General features: G+C 34.9%; 1 protein-coding gene across 9 annotated transcripts in view; it reads left to right on the top strand.

Annotated features, from left to right (window-relative positions):
- The first annotated feature begins 16,888 nt into the window (after positions 1 to 16,888).
- LOC117218918 (cytochrome P450 6a2) overlaps positions 16,889 to 19,916 on the top strand; it is a 110,658-nt gene continuing 107,630 nt past the window's right edge. For 8 of the 9 annotated variants that reach the window (XM_076527562.1, XM_076527567.1, XM_076527563.1 and 5 more), the window contains exon 1: positions 16,890 to 17,179. The gene's annotated coding sequence lies outside the window, so the exon portion shown is untranslated. Of the gene's footprint in view, positions 17,180 to 19,916 lie in introns of all 9 variants that reach the window. The other variant, XM_076527564.1, reaches the window with a different exon arrangement.

The following is a 19,916-nucleotide window of genomic DNA, read 5'->3' as shown; positions in this document are numbered from 1 at the left end:
GTCCTTGATCTGTTAGGATGTGTTTTGGCGAGGAGAATATATATATATATATATATATATATATATATATATATATATATATATATATATATATATATATATAGTGGTTTATCAAGCCCTCGATAATGGTTTCAGCTCTTTGGTTGGAGAGTGGGATGAGGATAAGATATTTCGTGAGGTAATCTTGGATCGAGAGAATAAACTGATTCCTTTGTTGGTCAGGGGTAGAGGACCAACTATGTTCATGGCAATTTTGTCATTTGGGTTGGTAGGGGTGTCGGTTAAAATGGCTTCTTCGCGAGGCCGTATACACGTGAGTTTGTTGCGTTGGCAGATATCGCAAGTTTTAATGTATTTTTGTACGTCGTCGGTAAGTTTGGGCCATAGATGGTTTTGTCTAATTGTTTCTATCGTTTTGTTTTCTCCTAAATATTTAAGGTTCTCGTGTGTTTCTCGAATGATGTTAAATTTGTCTTCTTTCGAGTATTCTCGAATGGGCGTGGTAGCGAACGAGGCTTGTTTGTTTAAGTAATGCGAAAAGAAACGAATCATAAGTTGAATTGAGACGATTTCATAATTCGTAAATCCGTTTGTAATGCCAATTTTTATTTCATTTTCAGAGTATAAAAGTTCGTGTAATTTCTTTAACCAATGTCGTTCGTTGTATTTACCTAATAGTCTTAGAGATATTTGTGTAAAGTTTGATCTGTTGGGTGAGGTTTTTATGGGGGAAGGTGTGGGATCTGTCTTCCAATGTTCGTAAAGTTCGTGTAATTGAGATTTTTGGTTTGAATCGGTTGAGGTTATCCTGTCGTCACTAGTTTCGTCAAAATGTCTGGTAAATTGTCTTCAGGAATTCTCACTTTGATATTTAGTTTTACGGGATTTTGCTCTTTGATTCGCAAAGGGTAGACTGGGTATCGAGAAAGAGCGTCAGCAACTACGTTTCCTTTTCCTTTTTTGTACTCGATGTCGAAGTCGTATTCCTCTAGTCTTAAGCGCCATCTCATGAGTCTAGATGAAGGATCTTTGACATTCTTTAACCAAACTTGATGATCCGTCTGAATTGTAAATTTCCTTCCAAGCAAATATTGACGTAATCTTTTGATTGCCCATATGATGGCTAATAGTTCTTTCTCGGTTGTGGAATAATTTTGTTCAGCGGAATTCAAAGTGCGGGATATAAAATTGCAGAGTAAATTATCTTGGGATAGAACGACACCAAGCCCTTCATTACTGGCATCGGTTGTTAAAACGAAAGGTTTTGTAAAATCAGGATATTTAAGTATAGGTGATGAGCATAGTCTGTCTTTAAGGGTTTGGAATGCGTTCTGTTGATCAGTTGTCCATCTGTATGGTTCGTCTTTCTTAGTCAAGGTGGTAAGGGGTTTCGAAATTCTAGCGAAATTCTTAATGAATTTCCTGTAGTATCCGGTAAGTCCAAGGAATGCTTTGATTTGAGTTGGAGTTTTTGGAATAGGGAAATCTTTTATGGCTTGAATCTTTTTGGGATTGTGTTTTACTCCGTCCGCGGTTACTATATGTCCTAGGTACTCTAATTCCGGTTTTAGGAATTCGTACTTACCAATCTGGAGTTTTAAGCCTGTATCTCGAAGTCTTTGGAAAATGATGGCTAAATTTCTGTTATATTCTTCGATTGTTTGACCAAATATAATTATATCGTCCATGTAAACGAAACGGTGCTTTGAGATAAGTCCTCGTAAAGCAGTGTCCATCATCCTTTGAAATGTCGCTGGAGCGTTTTTTTAGCCCAAATTGTATCCTGTTATAATGGAAGTGTCCTTCGTTTGTCGAAAAAGCGGTATATTTCTTACTATCGGGATTCATGGGAATTTGGTGAAATCCGGCGGATAGATCTAACGCGGTGAAAAATTTTGCATTTCCTAAATGTTGGATAATGTCGTCTGCGTTCGGTAAAGGGTACGCGTCCTGTTCAGTTTGTTCATTGAGTTTACGGAAATCAATTACTATTCTCCATTTTCGTTGGCCAGATGCGTCTACTTTCTTGGGAACTACCCAAATCAGTGAGTTAAAACTAGAGTCTGATGGTTCAATGATTTTTTTGTTTAGCATATCGGAAATTTGTCGGTCAATTTCTTCTTTGTGACATTCGGGTGGTCGGTAAGACTTGATGTTGATAGGTTTAGGATTTTTCAAAGTAATTTCATGGTCGGTTAGGTGTGTGCAGGGTAAAGGTTCTCGTTCTAAGGAAAAAATATCGTTGTAGCTTGCTACTATTTTTTCAATTGTGTCTCTGTATAACGGATCTATGTGATTTAATCGTAATTTATCGATCAATTTTATGGTTCTATGAATTGGTTGATTTTGATCTCGATCGATTTGATCGGCAGTAGTCAAAGCTTGCTTACCATTATTAATGAAGAGAATACGGCAAGGTTGGTTGTTAATATTTTTGACATGGACCACATGATCTCCTGGTTGCAATTCAATGTCCTCTGGAGTTGTGTGGAGTTTCACTGGGAGATTATTGAGCGTGAGCGAATCATATTTGAAATCTGGTATTTGTATTTTTCGAGGAAGGGTAAACCGAATATTCCGTCTTTGATTAGAGGGAAATTGTCGGGAACTATATGGAATATATGATGCACGTTAAAAAGAGGTAAGCACGTTTGAAAGTGAATCGTGTGTCGGTCGTTGCCTAATTGGATGATTTTCGGCTCTTTCAACGGGATGATTTCTGTTCTGGTTTGGCATTTTTTGATTAAATTTATTCCTGCTCCTGTGTCCCCAAAAGGAAGCGTAGTACTCGTCCGTCGAGGTTGGATTTACATGCGACATGCTTGAGTTTTCCGGGAGTATAGCATATTCTAACGGGATGTCTGGCTGTAGGTCCTGCGTTTGTTGAGTCTCGTCTAGTTGCTGTTCTCCTTCGAGCTGTTCCGTTGTCTCGATATGGTTTCATGCGAGGTGGAAGCTTGCCTGTTTGTCGTAATTGAAAATTTCGGTACTGGTAGCAGTTTTCTTTGTTGTGTCCTGGTTTTTTGCAAAAATCACAAGATAGAGTTCTGGGTTTATCATAGGATTCTTTCTTGATGGGAACGAATGTCTGAAGCTTCTGGAAAGGTTTGGGAGGAGGAGGTCTATTGAAAGTTGGTTGATTGAATCGTCCTCGGTTTGATCTGTCTTTGTTCCATAATTCTAAGTCAGTGGCGATGGCTTGAGCTTCGTTGAGGGTTTTCGGTTTCGCGGTGATGACGAGTGGACCAATATCTTTGTGTAGATTCATCGTGTAAGTACGGATAGCTTCTTCTTCTTCTTCGGTTAATGCTACTCGTCTTGCAGTGGCGTTAGTACGTTTGTTCTGTATGGCGTATTGTAGCTCGTTCAGTGCTTGTCGGAAACGTAGACTGTATTGAGCTACAGATTCGCTGGCGGCTTGATGAACACATTGTAACAGAGTAAGGCAACCACTGGTTGAAACTGGCGTTGACACTTGGGCACGTAAAACTTGATGAAGTTGTTCGTAATTGTTAACACGATGATAACGAATACTGCGTTTAGCATTATCTATTATTTTTTCGGCTAAAATTATTCGAAGCAAGAGTGTCGGTTCACTGCACATCGATCTTGCGATCGTAACCTGTCGGATAAAGTCTTCGACTCTGATATCGTCTTGACTTCTGAGTGTTTCGACGGTACGTACAATGTCGAATGCCGAAGATAGGTGTTCAGCCCTGCCGTTGTCTATGCGTTGGCCAGTCAATGTTTCGGATGTTACACCGGGTGTCGGATAGAATCTTGGTACAGCTGATGCGGTCTCTCCGGTTCGCGACTGATGATTCTCGGTGTCTGATGCAACATCTTCGTCTTCAGTGACAACTTCTAGGCCTAGTTTTCTAAAGCTACGTGCGAATTCTTCGTTTTGTTTAATCGTAAGCTTTTCGCTTTGATCGAGTCTTACGTGTGTTTGTTCCAACGCGGATTGAAATTGCCGTTGAGAGTCGTAAATGCGGCTGATTTGAACCTAAGGTTTTCCAACGCGTTATTAATTACGGTTGGTAAAGGTGAACTCGCTCCCGATTGACTCATATCGTCGGATTCTTCGTCCGTAATATAGATAGGACGTGGATTCCTATATACGATGAAGTTTTTACCTCTAAATTCGATTCGGCTGTCCAGGATGGATGTGGCACACGCAGTCCTTGCGGTAGTATGTTCTCGGATCACACGTCGGCAGTTTCTCCAACCTTGATTAGCTGGATCCTGGCAGGATCGCCAATTTTATGTCACGGGACGCGACACTCGGAACTATACTTGTAACGTACGCGTACGTTAAGGGATGGGTTCGGAGAGCAAAGTTAAGGCGTGTAAGTTTCTTGTTAAAATGACTCTGTTTATTGCGTTTTTTGGGGTCTTATATAGTTGGAGACAAATCAGGGTGGGGGATGTAAGAAGTTTGAGGTTTATAGCCCATTTTTTACGGGTGGTGAGTCAGAGAGCTGATGTGCAAGGTCGAGGTTGAACCCTACATGTAGCTCAGATAATTCAGGTAATTTATTACTATAGGTAATTCAGGAGGTGACGTAAGGGTCTAGGAATTATCTTCAGGTAGAAGCCCCCGCTTCACATTGTCGCGGCGCACGATTGGCATGCTCGATGGTACGTTTACCGCGTGTTCTGCGATAATTGATCCGCTCGATCGTACAACTTCGGCGTATGTGACTCTCGGTTACGGCGTGCGTGACTTTTGCGTTGCTGTGAATACGTTCGCAACAGAACATATTGTTGCAAATGTTAAACAAAGCCATAATGATGAACAAATACAGTTAGAAAATCGATGAAATAAGAAATACTAAAAAGCTATTTTTATGTGTATTTTGACTTATATGTTTTTCAAATATTAAAAAAAATGTCTTTAAAATATTAGAAATATATTTTTAAAGTCACGAAAAAGACTCTGTCTCTAATGGGATTCAAAACTCAGCGTAACAGCTCCGAAATCGGACTCACACCACCAACCGATGATGTGATCATCGCAGTTCACCTTTATTTTAGAACGTCTGAAGTATATTTATCAATTTTATGGGGTCGAAATAGTAAGTAGTTTAACCGTGACAGCCGTTTTAATTATTAATTGAGCCGATTACAGTGAAGATTAACAATAAGAAATCCCATCAAACTCACGCAAAAGATATTTTTGTTTCAATAATTCCGTATCCAAACAGAATTAAACGAACAATTTGCAAAGCTAATTCAATAATAAATCGCGTCAAAGAACATGAGGGACATGTTTATTTAAGAATTGTGTGAAGAATTAATAGTAGAAGATTAATAGTAAACTTACCCATTTCAATGAGGATAGATTTGCTGCATGGAAATGTGGGTCACAATTCACGATTTCGATGCACTGATCTCGCACAATGTTAAGTTCATCTTAGGTCAATGGCCTTACCGAGGAAAGGATGCGGTCGGAGGGTCCTCAGGTAGAAACGACGGAGTTCATTTGTACAACATAGTCACCAAGCACTGATCAGTTAATTAATCCTCGACAAGGAGTTCAATTTCATATCACTGTCACAAAACATTGGCCACTTAATTAATCCTCGACAATCGGGAAAGATGTGCGGATGTCCTTTGAATTCGTCTTGTTGACAGGCTCATGGTGCCATTTGCACCGTTTCGATTCGTGTAAAAATGTTTCGTTTAATAATTCCTTTTTTAACAATGATTTAAACGCATTATTTATATTGCATCATTTAATAATCATCTGAGATCAAATGTGCGTAACTGCTATTAGTCGACAACATTAGGCACGATAATTACTGTGTTCATATTTCGTAAAAACGTTTGATATGCAGTTACTTGGATTGATGTATTATATTTAGAGTATTTTGTAATTTCGAGTTTTTTCTCTGATTAATTGATTAAGACTTTCCTATCTTTTATTATTAAAGAGTTTCGTTGCGGACAAGCAATATAATAATAACCTTGTGTTTTACTGAGATTAATATTCTGTCCAATGTCGGTACTTGTGTCGGCCGTAGTTTGTCTATGTCGTTTTAATATGCTGTTAGAGATGGGAATTCGAGATAACGCATCTCTATTTGAGTTCAATTTATCCGGCTTGTATACTATATTATAAGAATATACAGGGTGTTCCACAATTATTTTAACAGCCGAAAATGAGGGGTAGCTGAGGTCATTTGAAGTAACTTTTTCCTTTGCGAAAATGCAATCTGGGGCTTTGTTTACGAGTTATTAACGAAAAGCACTGGCCAATGAGAGGTGACGGTGCGAGGGAGAGGGTCCGCGAGAGAGTCCGCAGCACGAGGCTTTGACAATAGGTCGGGACGGACTCGAGCCGCGTTCGAGGTATTGAACAAGTCACAAGGTGAGAACTTTCCGGATTTTTTTTACTACATAACAGTGATATTTTTAAGAAAAACGCTGTTCACCTTTACTTTAGAACGTCTGACGAATATTAACTAATTTTTCGGACCCGAAATAATATGAAGTTTAACCGTGATAGCCGTTTTAATTTTCTGGTGTGCCTGACTCCTCGTGTGTACCATATGAAATTTTTATGCAAGGCGAATGATTTGCAAAGCTGATTTAATAATAAATAATCGCGTTAAGGGACGTAAAGGATTTGTTTATTAGAGAGATATGAAAAATATTATCAGTAAGAAACTCACCCATGTAGTTGAGGATGCATTTGCTGGCTGAAATTCACGATGTCGAAGGGCACTGACCTCGTACAACGTACAGCTGATCTTTCACTGCACTGTCACCAAACACTGATCACTTAATTAATCACTGATAATCCGAAACACTTGTGGATATTACGAAAGATGACTGAGACGCGTTTGCAGATAATCGTTTATATGACGCGTTCGCGGATAATCGTTTATTCGACGCGTTCGTTCGGCAGTCGAAGTTTCACTGCCAAAAAATCGAGGCTTCGACCGTGGGCCCTTGTCGTTCGTCGTTCGGTCGTCCGAGGAAATAACGCCCGATACCATTTTCTTCGAAGCGCAGGGTACCGCCATATCAAATAAATAAGATATGCCGAGACGTAAACTGTGTCCGACCCGCTGTCACCGACGGTACCCTGCGCTCTTAGAACGTAATTAATGGTCGTGCGAAGAAAATGGTATCGGGTGTCATTTCCTCGGACGGCCGAACGACGAACAACAAAGGCCCACAGTCAAGGCCTGAATTTTTCGGCAGCGAAACGTCGACTTCCGAACGAACGCGTCGAATAAACGATTATCCGCGAACGAGTCTCAGTGATCTTTCTTAATATCCACAAGTGATTCGGATTATCAGTGATTAATTAACTGATCAGTGTTTGGTGACAGTGCAGTGTAAGTGAACTTCGTAAATAACCATACCAGAGGTTCCACCGACAGTATCCCTCGAATGTTGCGGTCATCGATCTGGGATCAGCTGTTCGTTGTACGAGGTCAGTACGTACGAGTCAGCAAATGCATCCTCAACTAAATGGGTGAGTTTCTTATCGATAATATTTTTCATATTTCTCTAAAAAACAAATCCTTTACGTACCTTAACACGATTATTTATTATTAAATCAGCTTTGCGAATCATTCGTTGAATTCTGTTCGTACACGGAATTATTTAAATTAAATATTATGACTTTATACGAACTTTGTTAATCTTCACTGCACACCTTGCATAAAAATTTCATATGGTACACACGAGGAGTCAGGCACACCAGAAAATTAAAACGGCTATCACGGTTAAACTTCATATTATTTCGGGTCCGAAAAATTAGTAAATATTCGTCAGACGTTCTAAAGTAAAGGTGAACAGCGTTTTTCTTAAAAATATCACTGTTATGTAGTAAAAAAAATCCGGAAAGTTCTCACCTTGTGACTTGTTCAATACCTCGAACGCGGCTCGAGTCCGTCCCGACCTATTGTCAAAGCCTCGTGCTGCGGACTCTCTCGCGGATCCTCTCTCTCGCACCGTCACCTCTCATTGGCCAGTGTTTTTCGTTAATAACTCGTAAACAAAGCCGCAGATTTGATTTTAGCAAAGGAAAAAGTTACTTCAAATGACCTCAGCTACCCCACATTTTCGGCTGTTAAAATAATTGTGGAACATATGCACTCTTCTAATTTAAACTTCCATGTAACAGTCGCGATGTCGGATCACTTACACTACTAATTGCAAGCCAAATATTAATTAATAATTCTTTTTCCGTTACAAAATAATTTAACTCTTCTTTATTTAAGATCCTGGACGCGATGACGACAGGTAAATCCTTATCTATCTCCCCTTGACTAAGGATAGCGTCTAGTGCAAATTTTGACGTATCTGTCGTTACGACAAATGGTTTTCGGAAATCTGGATATTGTAATAAAGATGATTCTGTACATAACATGTTACGTATTTTTTCGAAAGGTAACTGATGTTTTGAATTCCAAATGTATTTAGTAAATTTTTTTAATAAATTGTTTAAGGATCGTGTTATTTATTATATCGTCCTGGTTTTGAATTTCCTGCTTATGTATTTGAGGATGCCTGTACTGTTTAATGTTTATCGGCCCGTCGTCAGAGGTCGCTATGGGTCATAAGGGTGATCGTAGTAAGTGGATCTCCTGGTAAATAAAACAGATGATTATGTATTTCTGTTAGCTCTAGGATTTATTCCTTTTCTTCCGAATTCAAGTGGTCTAACCTAAGCATGAAGTACAGTTGTGTTATTCGATCGGCCTGAAATAATATAGAAGTTCGCAATGTGTCTAAATTTATGACTTTATGAGAGAGGTTCTGAAAGATTCTCGAATCGTTAACGCGAATGATAATATTGCGTATTCATGTTTCAAAAATTCTGCACCTGATATTCCATGCTGTTTAATAGAAACTTTACTTGGGATAATACCAAATATGTGTTTGTTGTTATTAATTAGTATTATAATTTCTGCTAATGAGTCTATTGCTTTTGATGAAAAATTTGGTATTTCGATTATTCTAGATGAGTTCACTTTCACGTTTTCTAATACTGCATTATATTTAATAATATTAAGTTTTGCTGTATGGTCAATTAAAAACTTTGAATTTAAGATGTGAATTGCTGTGACGATACTAATACTGTTGGTAAATCTTTTAAATTATTAGAACTCAATTTCTCGTTTTCTTGCTTCTTATATCATTCTTCAAGACGTTCCTTTGAGGGACTTGGCTTGAGTTTAAATTCTGTGGCTCATTTTTAATATTAATTGTGTGCACTTGCGAAGGCTACCCCCGCACGTGATTCGGATAGTATAATATATAACCCGAAATTTTACATCTTTCACAGAATTTTCTATTCCGTGCTAATGTTCTGCATTCGTCCACGGTACATATATGTCCTACACGATTCCAATATGTGCGTTGTATACATTTATCTTGTGGATTAGTATTGTATATGCTCCCTGTGTATGAATTTTCGAATTGCTATGCATCTCAAGAAATTTGTGAAATTAGAATGCATTTTTGGTTGATTTTTCCCATGTTACATCAATATTAGCGGGTAAATGGGTCAAAACTACATTCTAATTTTACAAATTCCTTCAAATGCATTAACAAATCTGGTTGCTCATTCACTGAACTGTAATTTACTAATGTACTAAATAACAATAAACTTAACAATTCAACAAGATAAACAATGTATAACAAAAGTAACAATAAAGATACTATCGCAGTAGCAAATACACACGATACGTGTGAACTATCGCACGGTTCGTAACGGAAGTGAGTTCGACCGTTACGGTTACGCCAGGGTGCAAGGACACCTGTCATTCGTCGCGCAGACTGTAGATATATCACTTAAACAAAACGACTGCTTGAGGCAAAGAAACTTGTCTTAATGATGTGATGTGCCTGCCCAGAGATGGTAGGTCCTTTCGCTTTCGTTGCACCATAACAATCGAACTTTGCGTTGATTGTCGCGCCATGATTGTCCATCGGTCTACGTCCCAATCCTAAAAGGCTCGTTGCCACTGACGGCTTGGCCTTGCCGCGCGGCCTAAGCCACCGAAGATACCGATCCTTGTAAAATACGCGTTTCCACTGTGTGGACACAGGCCGATCGAGCAGGAGAATAGGCAAAGATAAAAAATTTTGAAGCGTTTTGTATCCCTTCACTGTTATTTGAAAGGGTACAGTTCCACTTGAAAAGTCGAACGTTATGCCGACTCGTTTTTCATCCGACGTCGGTAAAATATCAAAGGAGATCGTGCCAAGCGAGGCCAAGTCATTGGCACGAGGAATAGTTTCAGTCCTAGAATAGAATATGAGATAATTAATAAGTCCTAAAATTCTCTCCAAAAATACTGCTAGCTCATATGATGATATATCAATTGACGAAAAGAATACAGTTTCATTAAAAAAAGTTTGGAACACTGTGTATCTTCTTGATAATATTGATTAATATTTTCATTTTGAACAAATTCGAATAAATAAGGTCACCTTTAAAGTAATGTTTCAAGTGTCCAGAATGTGTGTGTGTGTGTGTGTGTGTGTGTGTGTACTATTCTTCCACGAGAAGAAGGCGTGGCCATTTCTGCTGCAAACCGCTGTCTCTCCTATAACACTGTCCTATAACACTGATCAAGGGTCCGAAAACCGAATTGCTCCATCACCCTCAGTTTTCGAAAAAAACGAGCTTTTGTAAAAACCTAAAATTTTCGACAAAAATGAGGTATTGCATGAAAAGTACAAACGGTAGAAAGTTCTAATTGCTCTCAAAAGATAGTGGAAAGTTTTCTGAATATAGTGGCATACAATTTATTAATTATTTTTGGTCCTAAATAACTATAAATTAATGTCAAAGTTTAAAAAATTGTCGTCGTGCGCAGTTTCTGCGCAATATTTTTGTATTTTTACGAAAAGTTCTTTGTTCAGCACGAACATTCTACCCAGGATCAGATTCTGTAGACATTTCTGAAGAAGAAACGGCCCGATAGAGGTGTCGCAACGATGTACATTTTGAGTAGGTCGAGAAAATGTTCGTCGGCAACATGAACACGATGTTATGTCACCATGTGCTTCGCTGCTCGCTTCTCTCTGTCAGGGCCGAAGCTATGCATAATCAACACCGATGGTTGGTCGGTTAAGGGACAGGTATGCGCAACATAGGTCCTTTGGCCCTAGTCGCTGTCCACCTGTCCACCTTCACAGCAGCGCCGACTGTTTTCGCTGACAGGATTCAGGCTCACGGAGGTCACAGTTACAGTGGAAGCTGCCGATGTGTACAACCACTACCTATGCTACTTGAGCTCACTTTGCGTGTGGTGCGTGCCACTTTGAATTTTTTTTAGTACTTCAGTGTGCTGTCTCCTTTTACATATTTCTGTGGATAATAATCACCAAACTGTGAATCATAAATCAAAAAGTACGAAAAACATGGTTTTAGGAATATAGAAGTAAGATTATTAATTTTCAAATGAAGAAATAATAAAAGAAAAATAATGAACAAAAAATATTCATTTTATTCTGAATTTGTTCGAATTACAAGTATATCATGTATACGGTTATCATTTAAATTATATCAATAATAAGATCATGAATAAATAATCATTTTCAAAACGTTAAACTTCTTGAAACATATTGTTAAATATATATTTAAATACTTATTTAATTATATGGCGTAGAAGTCAAAATTATACTAGTGTTCAAATACTTTCGTTATCCACTGCAAATACTCTGATGTGATTTTTTTCGTGAAATATATCACAGTTTGGTGATTATTATTCACAAAAGTATGTAAAAAAAAACAAAACGTTGAAGTACTAAAAAAAATTCAAATATTATTTACGAAAAGTGGGTGCCCCATTGGATCCCTCCATCAGTGTTAATTACGCATAGCTTCGGCCCTGTCGGACAGACAGAAGCGAGTAGCGAAGGACATGGTGGCAAAACATCGTGTACATATTGCCGACGAACATTTTCTTGATCTACTCGAAATTGCGCACGTCAACAATTTTTTAAACTTTGACATTGATTTATTGCTATTTAGGACCAAAAATAATTAATAAATTCCATGCCACTATATTCAGGAAACTCTCCTCTATCTTTTAACACCGATTAGAACTTTCTAACGTTTTTACTTTTCATGTAATACCTCATTTTTGTCGAAAATTTTGGGTTTTTACAAAAGCACGTTTTTTTCGAAAACTGAGGGTGATGGGGCAATTCGATTTTCGGATTCTTGATCGGGGAGTGAAGCTCTACAAGAATTTCATAGTGGCTATAGGAAATCAAAAATCGTACAGTGTAATCGCAGGCAGTGATCAATATTGGCCGAAGACGGTGACAAAGATCAAGGATAGCAAGACCTATTTCGATAAAATTTTCAAAATGCATATAACTCACAGAGATCTACAAAATGCAGTTTTTAAATGTTCGTTATAGGCTCAGATAAAAAAGTTAAGAAACCTGAGTTCTTTATTTTCTTTTATCGCTCTAAGCAGCAGCAAAATTTAGAAATAGCATTTCAGTTATTCCTCTGACATCTGAAAAAAATTTAAGTCGTTTAGTCGAGTTCTAAAAAAGTTATTGCGTCTTCGAATATTAACAGGAGATCACTGCATGTACAGTGGGCAACAAAAATGTTCGCTCGCTTTTTAAAACGCAATAACTTTTTGAGAGCTGAACTAAATAACTTGTATTTTTTTTTAGATGTCAGAGGGACTAGCCTATTAAACGATGACTCAAATGCTTTTTTTTAAATCTTGCTATTACTTAGATTCATAAAAAAATAAAAATCTCTCGTTTCTTAACTTTTTTATCAGAGCCTATAACGAAAATTTAAAACACATCTTTCGTAGATCTCGGTAACTTATATTAATGTTGAAAATTTTATCGAAATCGGTTCATGTTGTTATGAGTTACAACAAATTAGAGATCGCAAAAATCGCAGTTTTATCACGATTTTGACCAAAAATTGTAAGAAATCTGCAATTTTGAAAATCCTTCAACACCTGTAGCTCGACTCTGGGTTAACCGATTTCGATTAAATTTTCAGCGCGCATATAAGTTACCGAGTTCTACAAAAGGCATTTTTTAAATTTTCATTACAGACTCAGATAAAAAAGTTAAAAAACCAGGGTTTTTAATTTTGTCTTTTCATTCTAAGTAATAGCAAAATTAAAAAGAAAAAGTTTTTTAGCTGTCGTGTAGTAGACTAGTCCATCACCTAAAAAAATTCAAGTCATTTAGTTCAGTTTTCAAAAAGTTATTGCGTCTTAAAAGGTGCGCGAATACTTTTGTGGCCCATCGTATATGGACCATAAAAATATTAAAAGGTCGTTTTACAAAAGCAGGATTACTTATTTTCATTCTCTGCATCTTAATTCTATTTCGAAATAAGAAAACAAGAAAATATTCAAAGATAGTTACTGCGGAAGATATATTGAATAGATTGCTCCTAACGTTTGATCCTTATACTGGGTGTTCCAAAATTATGTTACTTCTGGAAAATGAAGAGTTCTTGAAAAGTCATTTGAAGTGACTTTTTCTTTAGTGAAAATGCATTCCGCGACTTTGTTTACGAGTTATTAACAAAAACCACTGAGCAATGAACTCGTCTCTCAGTCAGTATCACAATCATACGTTAAAAAACATAAAGATTTAGATGACGAAGCTGAAAAATTAATAATTGATTAATGTACAATTTGTAATAATAATGATAATAATATTGTTAAAGTAATATTTTTATTATTTTTCCTTCAATGTATTTGTAGCTTAATGTCACTAGATTATTCAATCCAAATTTCACAATTCGGGTCACTAAACAAATTGTAATTATTATAAGTTATTATAAAAAATATTTTTTGATATGCTTATGATTCGTCTTTACCTTTTCGGTAATTTGTGCATGTGTGGAACACAAAAGATAAATATAAAACACATATTTAGAAAATAAAAAGTAGATTGCAGAACTATATTCGAACAATTTTTTCTTAATCAAAAATATCGATGAAAATTAATTAAAAATTATTGTTGAAACAATCCAAAAAATATTTAGTTATCTGTGATTAAAAATAGTTAATTTTTAAATATTGTTAATGAAAATTTCATTGCGATATGTCCAATCATTCAAAAGTTGTAACAACATGTTACTGAATTTTCCCACTCGGATGATTGTGTGTCTTCACAACGCACGGAGTTTTTTTATAAACATCGCACGCATGTGGGGTCAACGGCAGAGTTCGCGAGTTCCGATCAGCTGTTATTCGAATAAAATATTCGACCAAGAATAATTAATTCGGATAATCATCTTAAACAAATTTATTCTAAACAATGCGAATATTGTTCAACTTCTGCTATGTATGTATATTGAAATGTGATGTACAGTGGCCCACAAAAGTGTTTGTACACCTTTTAAAATGCAATATTATAAAACTGACTACCTTACTTGAATTTCTTTTAAATGATAGAGGGGCTAGTCTACTAGTCGATGATTGAAATGTTTCTTTTTTTAACTTTGGTATTACTTGGAATGACAAAAAAAAAATAAAAATCTCTCATTTCTTAACTTTTTTATCTGAGCCTATAACGAAAATTTAAAACGCGTCTTTCGTAGATCTCGGTAACTTATATTAATGTTGAAAATTTTATCGAAATCGGTTCATGTTGTTATGAGTTACAACAAATTAGAGATCGCAAAAATCGCAGTTTTATCACGATTTTGACCAAAAATTGTAAGAAATCTGCAATTTTGAAAATCCTTCAACACCTGTAGCTCGACTCTGGGTTAACCGAATTCGATTAAATTTTCAGCGCGCATATAAGTTACCGAGTTCTACAAAAGGCATTTTTTAAATTTTCATTACAGACTCAGATAAAAAAGTTAAAAAACCAGGGTTTTTAATTTTGTCTTTTCATTCTAAGTAATAGCAAAATTAAAAAAGAGAAAGCTTTTTAGCCATCGTGTAGTAGACTAGCCCATCATCTAAAAAAGTTCAAGTCATTTAGTTCAGTTTTCAAAAAGTTATTGCGTTTTAAAAGGTACGCGAATACTTTTGTGGCCCACTGTACGTCGTTCGATATAAAAATATTTTGTCGACTTTATTATTCGATTTTGACCTATGTACGTGATGTGTGTAAACATTAGTCTACCTTTAGTAAGTTTATGAAGCAAGCTACGTATAAATTTAGTTCGAAATCATCTCTCAGTGAATAAAGTGTACTTCTGTAATTTCCATAATTTAGAAATTTTTCATCATGACAATAACTAAACCAAAGAAAAGGTACTGTAATAAATTGTAATAAGCTAAAGAAATATCAGGAGAAACATACTAATGAAGGAATAACGATTATTCATTATTCATTTTAAATGATTCTATCTACTGATTCGAATAAATTACTCTCACAATTCTTTATCTGAATAAGTCATTCGAATAAAATCTTATTCGATTGAATATTCAATAGTGTCGAATAAAATTTTATTCGTCAGTCTTTATTTCGTAACCTATATACGAACAGAAATTTGTCCAACTCTGACAGGTACGTAGACGATCGTAGTGCCAATAATTATCACTAAAACTGAAATAACTTAAATAATAATAAAATTTCTTAGTTCAAATTTTTACTGCACTTTTTGTACATAATGTTAAAGAGAATTAGATACGAATTCTGCAATCCGATTTTTTTTTACAAAAAAAGTTTTCATTAGCGAAAATATTAATTGGCAAAATAATTTGCAAATTCGAATCAGCGTAGAAAATGCTATCAGAATGCATATTTTTAAAATTTAATATGCATATATTAAATCAATTAATAATAAAATCAATTTAATATGCATAATATGCATATTTTCTCGTATTTAAAAATACGAGATACTTTTTCTTCGAAGTATGTATGTACATACTTACGAGATATTTTAAATTTTTGTCCAATTTCTTCTCAAGCCTTCTGCCGCATTCTTCGGTTCATTTAATACGTTGATTTTATGTCAAATAAAACTTGATGATTGTTCACATGTTCAATAAGTAATTCCATTTTCTGTTGGGTTTCCATAATTTAGATTTCAATGTTATAAGAATTTGGTGCGTGGAATAGTTTGGATATGTGTATAACGTCACGTGAAATACAATTTCAGGAGTAATGTGTATAGGGTAGAAAATATAGGTAGAAAAAGATACTTATGTCACGACACGTAAAATCACGTGAAAATACGCAGCTTACGCTCTTCAAATGTCACATGATTTTACGTGATTCCACGTAAGATGACAATTGTATGTCTCTACCTTTATTATCCATCGATCACCGCGACTTATAATATATATGCAGAAACATTAAATGTGCAACTGGTGGCTCACTCACCCGCAGTCGCGTCATGCACATATGTACAAGCGGAATTCAACGTAGTAGTGGTAACAGTTTCGTGCATATATCTCGTAAACTAAGGCTGACCGCCGATTTCTTAAAGGAAAAAGTTATTCAGAATATCATCGTTTATAACATATTTAAATTGCATCAAAATTCGTGAGGAACTAATACGTGGTGAACTTCACCAAAAACAATTACAATCATCTATAATGATTATTCGTATTAAAAAAAATGTAATTATTCATAATGTTTATTTATGACTAGAACACAGAAATTGATATTTTTTATTAATCACATTTTTTGAAAAATTTCTTTAAAATTCAATGACTGTCGTTCCTGTAAATAAAGATCAATTTTTCGTCAATGACCTTTTTAGATCAAGTTTTTAAAATAACTGTTATTTTTGACCTCTGCAGGAAAGTCGATTTTTGAAATACCTTTTATGACACAGTAACTAGTTTTATCGAATAATACTAGGTGCGACATCTACGGAAGAAACCTCAGTATATTTCGTCATCCTTGACGAATCAAGAACTCGGAGGATAAAGTTCTGTTATGCTGCCCGTTGATGCATCTTGTATGTGAATGAAGAAAACGAGTTGAACGATATTCGACTTAACCTGAAACAACTCGTATCATTCTCGTTTATTTATTCCTCGCTTACATCAGTGTCGTTTTCTTACAATACACGGAAATTTTAAATCTGTAATTCATCCTGACTCATCAGTTTATCGATTCTTATCTGAGTTGGCGCGCAAAAGAAAAGTGATGCTGGTTTAGTTCAGTCCGTTGGATACAGTGCTACTAATTGCATCGTCGACGTACATTGGAAAAAATTATAGAGATATACGAGCACGTACGTACGAACATTTCATTTAACCATCTCTTGTACAATGATAGTGGGAATATTCAATTAGATATGCATTCGTTTGAATATTATGCTTCAATAATTTTTACGACTTGGATCATAAATCATCCGAGTTAATCGATAGTAATAACAGTGTGAAGTGCAATTTAAGTTATATACTGTACTACACTTTCAAGTGACAGATATATCTATGATTACCTTTATTGCGTTGTACTATTAGCAAATTATTTCAAATTATAAATTTCTTGTAATCCATGAAATTGTTCTTCTTATTTGTGCAAAATTATTGATGTTACAATAATATTTTTCAAATTAAAGATGATTTTGGAATCGTTTTGAAGGGGCGCATAATCTGAGATGATTAGTTTTTTGCGAGTAGATGTGTTCAGGTTGTATAAATAATTGCTTTTCTTTAAATGGGATAATACATCTTTTGTAACTCTATTGAGTGCAGCTCAAGATTTCCTTATGAGAAAATATGTATTGAAATGTTTGTAATGAAAACTACTTAGTTAGGAGATATTTTATTTGATAATGATTTTGATTTTGATCATGTTTGGGATTATGCGTATTTTCAAATAATTTTAAATATTCTATTTCAGAGTCTTTGTTTCGTAATTATTGAAACTATAAAAGTATTTTGGTGATTTATGATTCACTTAATACGTTGAATAAATTCATTAACCAGAAAGCATAAATTATATTATATATAATAATAGTTTCTTCGGAAACTATAAAATACTTTAACCTATTCATTGCCAACGAGATATCTCATAGTAAGCGTATATAGCCGACTGCGAGATCTTGGCGTATATGGCAAGATGCTTTAATTTTTCTTAGCATGGGTTAAGGTCTGCATTTTAACAAGATTTTATTTGTAAAAGAAGTTATATATAAATTTTTTACGTGATGTTTGACATGTAGATGTCCCAGTTTCCGCGCTTGTCCCAATTTACGTGCTCCCGGATTAAATATGTATAGAAAAAGAAAAGTTTTATTATAATTGATACCTCTCCTTGAATCTTACATGTTGATAGGTAAACATAATAAAAAATATAGACCATCAATTTATACATGAAACTCTTATTTTTCTATACCTTTTTAGGCATCAAAATTGCGACAGGCACGAAAATTGGGACATCTACCCATGTAATAATATGAAATAAAGAACATGCAATGTCATCAAAGAAAATCAAGGTGACCTAGATTTTTTATTGAGAAAATAATTTGTTTAAATTCAATATTTTATCGTGTAGCCGATAACAAACCGATACGAAACATTTTTTTGTTAGATGACATAAATGTATATGTATATTAAGAAATAGTTAATAGATATCGCAGCTAAGATATCGTGTTCTAATAGATGTTTGTAAACAAACGTTAGTTTGTACTCACTAACGTTTAATACTAAACTTAAAATATCTTCTAAATTAATGATCTGTCGCAATAAATGGCTTAGTCGTTATTTGGAAATAACGAGCTGCATCGGTTGGTGCAACAAAAAATATGTGATTTTGTTTTAAAAAATGAAAGTAATCTTCCGTACGCGTCTACCTAAAAAAATTTTAAAAATACCAGATTATGTACATGATACAACTGGATCCAGAGTAAATGTATTTAAAAATCATACGAGTATACGTGTACTTTGAATACTCATACAAGTCACTGTTTACTATTAAGATACTAATAATTCAATTGGTCTCGTTTTCGGGATTTCAATTTCGAATTAGAAATGGCCAGTTTCTATCAAACAAGTGACTACGATACGGTGATGTGAAAGAAGAGTATACAGATGATCTTTGTATTGGGAATATGTATAACGGAAATGCGTCTGTACGGCTACTTGATAATATTAGAAATAATTTCCCAATATCTACTATTGTGTACTGTGTAAAAGCAGCCACTCTAGCGCGGAGGACTGTAATGAAATTCGTAATCAGATCTAACCAAATTTTATTTGAAACGAAAATAAGAAATAACTATTTGAAACAATTTATTTCTATCCATTTGAAATAATAGCGATTTCAAATAATGAATTATTTCGTTATTTTTTATTTCGAATACGACAATGAAAATAATTATGAAATAAAATAACATTTTATTTGAAATATTATATCAAAAAATGTCATTTCTGTTAATTTAAATGAGTGTGAAATTTTCTTATATGTTAAGAAAACTAAATTTATTTATAAGGTACATTTCAATTACTACAATCCCACAAGCTACATTGTCAACAACCTTATAATATAACTCTCTGCTATTTTGCTTCTATTCTTCCAACCGTAGTGCATCCCCTAAATAAATTTATAATTCATCACATGTCCTTAAATTTATTCTGCATACCTATAATAATTTTAATATCATCCTGAAATTTTCAAATTTGTTTTTCCCTAGAGATTTTGCCACAATGTTTGCAATATTATTTTCCATATCGACTTTTACAATATCAATTATTCCTTTCTCATAGCATTCATACGAAGTGATAATGAACTTCTAAATACTTAGACCTTTTTATGAAGTTTCTAAACATTGCAAAAAATTTGTAATAGTAACAGCTCATGAATGGTATTCGTACAAACATTTATAGTTCTTTCAATGATAACTTTAAAATCTTTCACTAAACTTGTTATTACTTTTAATTTTCTAACAAATTCTAATAAAACAACATATTCAGCAACTGTTGACAACTTTGTCACACTATCCTGTTTTTTTTATTTCCAATAAA

Source organism: Megalopta genalis, unplaced genomic scaffold (assembly GCF_051020955.1).
Source record: "Megalopta genalis isolate 19385.01 unplaced genomic scaffold, iyMegGena1_principal scaffold0026, whole genome shotgun sequence".
Lineage (NCBI taxonomy): Eukaryota > Metazoa > Arthropoda > Insecta > Hymenoptera > Halictidae > Megalopta > Megalopta genalis.
Note: the sequence above shows the minus strand (reverse complement) of the source record. Positions and strands in the feature narration are given on the sequence as shown.